The sequence below is a fragment of the Patagioenas fasciata genome, chromosome 27, assembly GCF_037038585.1.
Source record: "Patagioenas fasciata isolate bPatFas1 chromosome 27, bPatFas1.hap1, whole genome shotgun sequence".
NCBI lineage: Eukaryota > Metazoa > Chordata > Aves > Columbiformes > Columbidae > Patagioenas > Patagioenas fasciata.
In genome coordinates, this window is record NC_092546.1 from 1,519,096 (window position 1) to 1,528,055 (window position 8,960).

Consider the following 8,960-nt stretch of genomic DNA (forward strand, 5'->3'; position numbering starts at 1 on the left):
AGCAAGTGGTTTCATCTGCATCACTTGTCTTTCTTGGGTTTTATTTCTCTCTCTATTTGCCTTTTCATTACAATTTGTAATTATTATCATTATTTCACTTTGATTATTCAACGCTTTTGATCTCAACCCACAAGTTTTCCCAGTTTTATTCTGATTCTCGTGGGGTCATGGGCACCAAACCCAGCTTGGGTGGGAACCACCGGTTTCCCCTTGTGTTCAGGGCCCAAAGCGCCATCTGTAGCATCTGCCCATCCTTTTGAGTAGCCAGAGCCTCCTTCTTAGAGCCCAAACCCTCACTTTTAGGGTCCTGGCATGTCTCCCATCACCCACGGCCTTCGCTTAGAGCTCACAGCTTCATTTTTAAGTGGACCTCGTTGCCTGGCAACAACCACCCAGAAGCCGGTGTGGGAGTCAGGACAGCCAATGGCATTTGAGGAGGTGGGGAGAAGGTCCGTGATTGATATGTAACCAACCAATAAACTTTGAGGCTGTAGGGGAGGGGGCAAGGGTTGAAAGGCTGGGCACTGTGAAGGGCAGGCCATGCTGGCTCCACCAATCATACCTGGAAGGAGAGTGGCACATAGATGATTGACAGGCTTTCTGACCAATCTTTTGATGGGAGAAGCAAGGGTTCAGTCCCAGGCAGCCGCCCAGAGGAAAGGCCAAGCAGCCCCGGCCCCAGGCCCAGGGCCTCTGTCCCCCCTCCCTCGCCTCCCCCTCGGCCACCCCCATGTTCTAGAGCCCCCGTCTCCAGGTCTCCACTGCATGTGGAACACCCTGGGACCAAAGCAGCAGCCGCACGGTGCTCTCTGCACTCCCCCTGTGTGGGGGAGTGGGAGCCGTGCTGGGCCGGGGGGACCCTCCATGGGCACCCCTTGCGCCAACCCCCATCGCCAACAGCCCCCGGCTCTGCCCAGGCACATGGGCATCCCCATGGGGTGAGCTGCTGAGCAAGGAACGGGGCTGCAAAGGGTGAGGAGACTCACTTCTGGGAGAGGAAATGGGAGAGATGGCCCCAGGGACGGGGGAAATTCTCTGGAAATGGGATTTTCTGGGCACGCATCAGCCAGGCCAGGGCAGGGGTGGTGGGTGCTGGGAGTGCCCGGGGTTGGGTATGGCGAACGGGCCGAAGGTGCCGGGGTGTCCGAGCAGACAGGGGTGCCGTACCTGCTGGTGGGGCCTGGGGGGCCGGGGGTGCCCAGGCTGCGGGGAAGGGCTGCTCCTGCCCGGGCAGTGGGCACAGGGGGGCTGAGCCTGCAAGAGAGGCAGGAGCCATGGCCGGCGCTCACCTCCGCTCTTGCCCCCAGGAGCGTCCCGGGCTGCAGGGGTCGGGGTGGGTCCCTACCTGGGGTGCAGAAGCTCTGGGGGACCACAAACGGCTGCAAGAGCTGCAGAACCGGGGGGGCCCGGGGGCCGCGCACTGGGAGCCGCAGTGGTGGCTGCGCCACGGTCTTTCCGGCCATTGATATCTAAGGACTCTTTGGGGCAGCAGGGAATGTTGGGGCTCCCCGTGTTCCACCCGAGCCCAAGAGCCTCCCCAGCTCCTCCTGGGCAGGGAAAGGGTTCAGGGGGGCTGGGCTTCCCCCGCCCCCCATGGGCGACTCCCAGGGGCTGGGGCTGCAAGTGCCTTTGGCTGGAAGCCTTGGGCCGTTCCCAGAGCTGGGACATCCTTGGCATGGGGGGACTTGGTGGGACGAGTCCCACGCCTGCAGTGCTGGGCAGGAGGGGTGGGCAGGGCAGGCGAGGTGGAGCTGTCACAGGGGATGGAAGGGAGAGCTTGGATGCTGCAGCCCTTCCAGTCAGACCTGAGGGGGCTCAGAGCCTCTGGGGGACAGCTTCCTCCCAGAAGGAGCTGAAAGAACATTTTTTAAATAAGTACCAAGGCCTCATATTTGTTCTGAAACTGTTTGTTTTCTTTTCAGGGAATACTGTTTAATTTAATTGTCTTAGCTGTCGGGCATCAGAACAGGCTGCCCAGGGCAGTGGTGGAGTCGTATTATTCAGGATCATTCCGTGATCGTTTCTGTGTGCAGTTTGATTTCCCAGCCGGGCTGGGTGTGCAGGATCTTTGCTTCCCACACGAGGGCTCTGTCCGCATTGGCAAAGGTCACACGTCGGGTTTTCCAGCAGAGCCCATCCCGACCCAGCCCGGCCCAGGGAGATCATGGCCAAACTGAGCCCCAGGCCCGGGCAGAGCTCGGTTGGTGCGGGGGTGGTTGGGGGTGACTGGACCCATCGCTGCCCGGGCCGGGGCTGGTGGTGCCGGGGCTGTGGGCGCTGCCGAGGCCGCGGCTCCGCTCGGGCCGCAGGGACTGGGGTCAGACCCGTTATTTCTGCTGGTGGGTGGCGATTCTGGTCAATACGCTGCAGCTGGTGGGGCTGTCGCGTCTGGGCCGATGTCGGAGCTTTGGCTCGTTGTCTCCCCAGGCAGCTCCAGCCCTGGGACGTCTCTTTCCATAGATCCCTGCACACAACCCGGGATCCGCGGGTTTGGTTTGTGGGCACCGATGGCAGCAGATCGAGGGATCCACCAGCTGCTCGGTGGCCACCAGGCCACCACGTATCCAAGTTCTGATGATCTGCCAGACTTTGGAAGCGCTTGTTCTAAATGAATGATCTCTCGGGGAATCCTCAGATCTTAATTCAGCCCGTTTCTCTGCGAGAGAGCAGAACCCATCTAGAATGTGGCTGCACGCTGCTTTTTCAGGTCAAAGATGAGTAGGGGCAAGTTTTTATAAACTTCTTACTCGCCCTTAAGAGAAATAGGGGAGAAACACCAGCACAGAGCGTTTGATGTGATGCTGAGGGTCCCTGCAATCAGTTGCCTGTGTACACTCAGAAATTGCTTTGGGCTGCACATACAATATATAATCAATTTTGTGGTTTGCGTTGAGGTTTTTTGTTTGTTTTCTTGGGATTTTGTGTTTGTTGTTGTTTTTTTTTTTCAGGTTCCTTTTGCAGAGGCCAGCAAGAACTTGATGACATGAACCCAGACATTTGGACTCAATGGCGCACTTTTGTCCTGTGCTAGAAATACATGGCATGGGAAAGGAAAAGAAAGACAGGAAGAAGAAAGAATGACAAAGCAAGATAAGATGAAAAGAGCAAGGGGGAGACGAGAGGGGGTGATGTATCCCCCTGTAAGCAGCTGAAGCAGGGGATCAACCATGAGATTCAACACTTAATGAGCCAAATCCCACCCTGAAAATAAAATGTATGTTATACCTCTTCCTTTATTTTTGCAGGGGGAACATCTCTGCTTTTTTTTGTCACCTCTTTTTCCAGAGAGGATTTTTAATGCTGCATTTTGAGCATTTGCAGGAGCATGAAACCATGTGGATTCTCTGCAAATTTGCCCCTAGAAAGACCGAACAAGCCAATTGTCATTTTTATGGCTGGATGCAACAGGTTTGACGTTTCCCGCATCAGCAGCTCTGCTTCTCTCACCTCTGGGAGCAGCGCCAAGACCCAAAGAGCTGCTCAAAATAAAACAAACCCAAAATCAACCAGCACCTTGCAAATTGCAAATGAGTCCCATCCTTGCTCTCTGCTGTTGGTTAGAAGCAAGTAGGAAATAAATAAATAAATATCTCTATATACATATATTTATATTACTATGTGCCAGCACCAGCATGTCTCTGGCACCAGGAGGAGGAACCTGCTTTCCTCAATGGGTAAAGACATTCAGACACCTCCCTTTCTCCCCCCAGGTCACTTGAACATCTGGAAAGCAGCAGCTGTGCGTTGGGAAGCAGCTCTTGGGGCCGGTGCAGCCAGCGGAAGAGCAGAGCACGAAGCGGGGGCCGTGACAGCCAGGACACGACAACGGGTGTGGGGTTTGAGCTGTGACTCCAGCCACAGGAACCACCGCTGCTGCAGGTCCCTGAGCTCGCTTTTGCTCCGTGGGGGACAAAAGGAACCTCTAGGTCTCAATCCTGATGGCACGAGGGCAGGGACCGGCCGTGGCGCTGAGCACCGTCTACGCCAGCCCACAGGTGCCGCCATGCTCGGCCCCCGGCACCTGCGCGAAGCTTCCCGGTGAGTGAACGTGTTGGTGCTGTTGCTCCGCTCATCCCGGCCCCGTGGGATTGGTGATGGGTGGGGGCTGGAGGAGCGGGTGTCCCGATGCTGCCAGACCCCTGCCCTGCAGGAAGCACAGGGACAATGGATTTTCTGGGCCTTTTCCAGCGCTTTCCTGAGCCGACGGTGGCCAAAACCCAATGTTCTGCTCTTGAGTGGGTTCGTTACCCAGCTCCAGCCCAGCACAGAGCAATAGCACATGCAGATTTATTTCCCATAGCTCAATTTTCTTGAAAAGGCAGCAAAACTACAGCCAACCCCCAAGGACACCTCTACCCCTTCACGCAGGACTTCATGTCCTGGTCCTTTTTAGCAGCTCAGCAAGGCTGAGCAGGACCCACGCAGCGACCTGCACCCTCTCCCCATCTCTTCAAGCATCCCAAGGGCGTTGCTTTGGGTCCTTCCCATCCCCGGAGCCCCCCAGGTGCAGCACAAGGAGGAGAGCAGCCCAGCTCCCAGGCTGAGGCTTTGCAGCTTCGCTCGCTGCAGCCTCCCCGGTCAAGCAAGCAAAGCAGCTTGTGGGTTTTCTCAGCCCCATGGCTCCTACAGACACTCGCAAGGTTTTCTCACTAACTCTCCTGAAACAAAGGGCATCGAGGACAGGGCAAAGAGCCCAGAAAAGCTGCGTCCTCCCTCACTCCCAGTTCTGGTCCCTGTTGCAGGTCCTTGGTACTGGGCGCTGCTGCGCGCTGGATGGGTCGGGACCGCGGTCCTGACGGGCATCGTGCTGTGGCTGCTGCAGCGACAGGGTGAGTGGCAGGGTCTGTCACCCCAGAACGGTGACAATCTCCCCCAAACCATCACAGCCCAGCCCCTGCCCAGGCTGGAGCGGATTCCTCCTGTATTTCTAGCAGGGAGCAGCTCCTGGGCCCCCTCTGCGCAGCGATCCCCACGGGGCAGGAGGGGAAACGCTGCCAGCACGTCCTTCACGGGCTGATCTGTCTGTTTTTGAAGCCTGTCCTGATAGAAGTCCCTTTCTCCACCCTGACGGTGGTTGCAGAGACCCTAGGGGTCCCCCCGCAGAGTCCCGTCCCCAGGCAGCACCTTTCTGCGTCCCCAAGAGCTGCTTTGCACAAGGGGTCACCCCAGCGGCTGCGTCCTCCGGTCCCAACACAGCAGCACGATGTGCGGGTCAAACCCGTCCTCGTTTCAGGTGGAAACGGCCCCATCCTGAGCCAGGGCATGGAGACCCCGGCCAGCAAATGCTCCTGGGAAACCTGCCTGGTCACCACCAGCCGACAGGACATCCCGGAGTTCAAATGGTCCTTGAGGTGCTTCCAGCTGCAGCTGAAAGAATACTATAATAGCTTGTTTTTCCCTTGCCTCCCCATGACATATGTTCTTCTGTTCTGCTGCAGACCCACACGTCTGCTCATGAAAGCGAAAAATTCCCTGTTAGAGTCTCCACCACCAGAGCTGCCGGGGCTCCCCGGGGGAGGCTTCCCCAGAAGACAGGGCACAAGCTGCTCTTTCTTCGGGTCGCCCTGCATGGGGTCCAGGGGCTGTCAGGGAGCCTGGTCTCGAAAAAAAGCCTTCCCAGCTGGACTTGCATTTTCAGGCTGAAAAGCCACGATTTGGGAAGCTTGCTGCTGACAGAGAGCTGACAGTGCCCAGGAGGAACATGATCTCTGTCCACACTGCTCAACACTGCCGGCAGCGCTTCCCCAGAGGAAGAGCTCCAGGAGCACCTTCCAAAAGAGAAGGAAAACAATCCATAAAGAGCAAATGAAGACACTTGTCAGCAGCCCTGTGGTGTGGACCCCGCTCTGTCTTTGGCTGAGAAAGCAGGTTTGTTCTCGTGTAGAGTCGTAGAATAGTTTGGGCTGAAGGAACATTCAAGGCTCATCCAGTCCCACCCCTGCCATGAGGGGCAAGGGACACCTTCACCCAGAGCAGGTTGCTCAGAGCCCCCTCCAGCCTGGCCTGGGATGGCTCCACCACCTCTCTGGGTACCTGGGCCAGGCTCTCACCACCTGGGCTCTGGGCCCAGGACCATTGTGGGGGTCACAGGTCCCAGTTGGGGGGTGCAGAGGCCTAGGTATGACCCCCAGTAGTGCCCTGGTGTGATACCTCAAGGGCTCGAGAGGTTTCCTCCCTCTCCAGACTTAGTCTGACCAGGGCACCTCAGGGTTCTTCACCAAAACTGCAGGCGGAGACTGAGCTCCAGCCCAACCAGTACCAGACGGGCGCTGGGGTCCCAGGAGAGGCTGGGAACGGGACGGGGCTGATCCAGCGCATATGTCCCCATGGTGCTGGGATGAGTCTGAGCTGCTCTCCTTGTGCTTTGCCCCTGAGGGACTGGATGCGGACGGAGAAGAGGAAACGCTGCTGGGGACGTTCATGTACAACGTGGCGAAAGAGCCCATCCAGACGTTCCCTCTGAAGGTACGGTCCGCACGCGGGGAAAGGTGCCAGGGAGCAAAGCAGGTTTGCCCGCAAGTCCGCAGCAGGAAGAGCTGGGGGGGTCGAGTGCACCCACCACACCCGTATGGCGGGAATCCCCCTGAGCGCGGCCGCCCCGGCCCCACCTCAGCCCCAAGATGGAGGGACCCAGGAGGTTGGGACCCACATGTTGGAGGGACCCAGGAGTCCAGGAACCACATCTGGGGGACCCAGGAGTCCGGGGCGGGGGCTGGGTCATGGCAGAAAAGTTGCTTTTGCAAAACAACTCCGGAAACTCCTGATTTCACCCCAAAACTAGAGGGTCACACCTGGGCCTCTGCACCCCCCACTGGGGCCTGTGACCCCCACAATGGTCCTGGGTCCAGAGCGGGGGGCTCCATCCCCAGTCACCCAAAAATCGCGGCTTTGTTTTTCCAAAAGTCGCTTTTATTTCAACAAATCAACATTCTAGAAGGGGGTGGGGGGAGGGGTGGACCCCCCCTTCACACGTTCTCCCACATCACCCCACAACTGCCAGAAACTGCCCCATCTTGCCCCACAGCACCCACGACTACCCCGTGCAGCTCCATAACTCAGCTGCTGCCTCATCCCTGCCAGAAACTGCCCCAAAACTGCCAGAAACTGCCCCATCTTGCCTCTGGGGCACCAGAACCTCCTCAGGACTCAAAATGGCGGCCAGAGGGGGCAGCGGCGCCTCCCGACGCAAAGACCTCACCCTGCTGCAGCTTCTCTGCCTTTCTGGAACTGCTCCTGAAGCCCTGACAGCTCATCCTTCCATGCGGGTGCCAACTGCACGAGAGCTCTGGCTTTCCTAAAACCAGCCCTATTTCTGAATTCGTCTTTGTTTCCATCCTCTCATCCACCTCTCGGACGCTTCTTCTGGATTGCTCTGAGAAAGCAGGAATTTGTTGGCCTGACAGCTGTGTCAGCTCCAGGAAAACTTCCAGCAGGGTTCGGGGTATATTAGTTGCCTTCTTACTTTGGGCATGTCAAAATGCTTATTTTCTGCACTTCAGTGAATGGAAAGAAACGGTGGAAGCTGCGCTGAGCTCTGAGATCCAGGGGCCTTTATTTCTCTGCCCTTGGGCACAGAAAAGAGAGACACCCATGACCCCCACACCCTGTTTTTCGTTCAAGGCTCCGTATTTGCCTCAACAGCAATCAGAAGAAGAGTAAAATTATTTTCTAGGCTGAGTCATTGCTTTGTGCACAGGTCCTGGTGTCAATGCGCAGCCAACTGTTTGGGTTCTGTGTTGCGTTACGTTGGTTTGTTGTGTTGATTTTGGTTTTATTCATTTTTTTTCCAGCTGCTCCCGTGGCCCCAACTTTTTCCCTTTCCTAAAATCCTGACTCTACTCTTCACCTGGCCCATATCCCTCAAGATTGCAAACTCCACCAGGGCGTGATCGCTGCCTCCCAGGCTGCCACAAATCACTGCCACCAGTCGTGACATTTCTAATTAGTTCATCTACGTTGGTATGCAACAAGTAAGTAGCACTTCTCTTCTAGTCAGGCTGTCTTTCACCTGGATTAAGAAATTATCCTTGTCACTCACCAGGAGTCTCCTGGACTGCTTACAGCTTGCTATGCTGCTATTGCAACAGATGTCAGGGAGATTGAATTCCCCCAACAGGATCACAGCCTGCAAGCATGATGTTTCCCGTCGCTATCTAAGAACACTTCATCAACAGGCTTCGCTTGATCAGGCAGCCTGTAGAAAATACCAACCATGAGGTTTCTTTGGTTGGTATGGCCCCTCATTTTTTTACCCATAAGCTGCCTGCTGCTTTTCAATCACCACTCGGTGCAGTCAATACCCTTTTATACACAGACTAAAACCCTCCACCCCTCCTTCCTTGTTTGTCCTTCTGAACAGTTTATAGCCAGGTTTATAGAACCGCGAACTACGTCAGGCTCCTCTGCTCCATCCCCTCGTCTCCGGATGATGTCAGAGAAGTCCAGAGCTACACTCACTTTGGCCTTGCAGTCTCCATCCCAGTGTCGAACGTGAACAACTACAACTACAATCTCGGGCTGACGGGAGATAACTCACGGGCTCCTACAGCTGTGCCTATTTTGTGTATAAATCTGCTCGTCCCATTGGCTCAGAGAGAAGCCACTGGATCCATGTGACTGTGAAACGTGAGTGTTCAAACCCTTCCTCACTGGAGCCTCTGGGAACTGCTGCCCCATCCTTAGTTAATTAATTCCCCATGTGTTTGTCTATGGATTCATCCCTGAGTCCCATCTCCATCCCTTCCTGTCCTATCACTGTGATTCAGTCCAATATTTGAGCCTGGGCTCTTCTTGCTTCTCGTTGGATCTTTTTTCACTGATCTCAGATGAGCCTTTGTTTTGTCAAACTGCCGATATTGTTTCTAGTCCATCACCCTGAAGGGGTTTAGTCTGAATAAATCCTTTTCTTCCCAGCAAAGTGCACAACAGGCCCTGTCATGTCTTCCTTTTAGCCTTGAAGT

The 8,960-nt window shown here is 55.9% G+C and overlaps 1 long non-coding RNA gene across 1 annotated transcript; it reads left to right on the forward strand.

Moving 5' to 3' along the window:
- The first annotated feature begins 5,583 nt into the window (after positions 1-5,583).
- LOC139825677 (uncharacterized) lies at positions 5,584-7,982 on the forward strand. The gene is made up of 3 exons (XR_011735887.1): positions 5,584-5,868; positions 6,376-6,465; positions 7,791-7,982. It is a non-coding gene; the product is annotated as an uncharacterized lncRNA (long non-coding RNA).
- The last annotated feature ends 978 nt before the right edge of the window (positions 7,983-8,960 follow it).